A 444-nucleotide genomic window follows, 5' to 3' on the forward strand; every position below is an offset into this window, starting at 1 on the left:
TCCGGGTAGTAGTCCTGGTGCCTGCGAGGTGGATGTGGAGATGGTCGCTGTCACCGCGTCCATTGCCGCCATTGCCGCGCCGTCATCACCGTGGCATTGCCGCGCGTCCTCGTCCTCGTTGCGTGGTTACATCGTCCGTTCAAAGTAGTGATTCGCAGACAGGCAGACGCGGGAAGCGTGGAGCTGGCGGCGGATGGCGGCCTCCAAGTCCGGGTCGCGGGAGCCCGCGGAGAGGGAGGTGGTGGCAGTCCGTCGCCTGTCCTTATCCCCGTCATTGCTGCCACCATTGTGGTCATCATTGCCGTGCGGTCATCGTCCTCCTTGTGTAGTCATCATGGTGGGCAGCTAAGGAGAGGCCGCTGTGTGGCGCTGGGACAGTGGTGGTGGTGGGACAGTGGCACTGGGACGGGGTGGTGACGGTGGCGGTGGCGAGGGTGGTGGCGC

The sequence above is a fragment of the Myotis davidii genome, unplaced genomic scaffold (assembly GCF_000327345.1).
Source record: "Myotis davidii unplaced genomic scaffold, ASM32734v1 scaffold425, whole genome shotgun sequence".
Lineage (NCBI taxonomy): Eukaryota > Metazoa > Chordata > Mammalia > Chiroptera > Vespertilionidae > Myotis > Myotis davidii.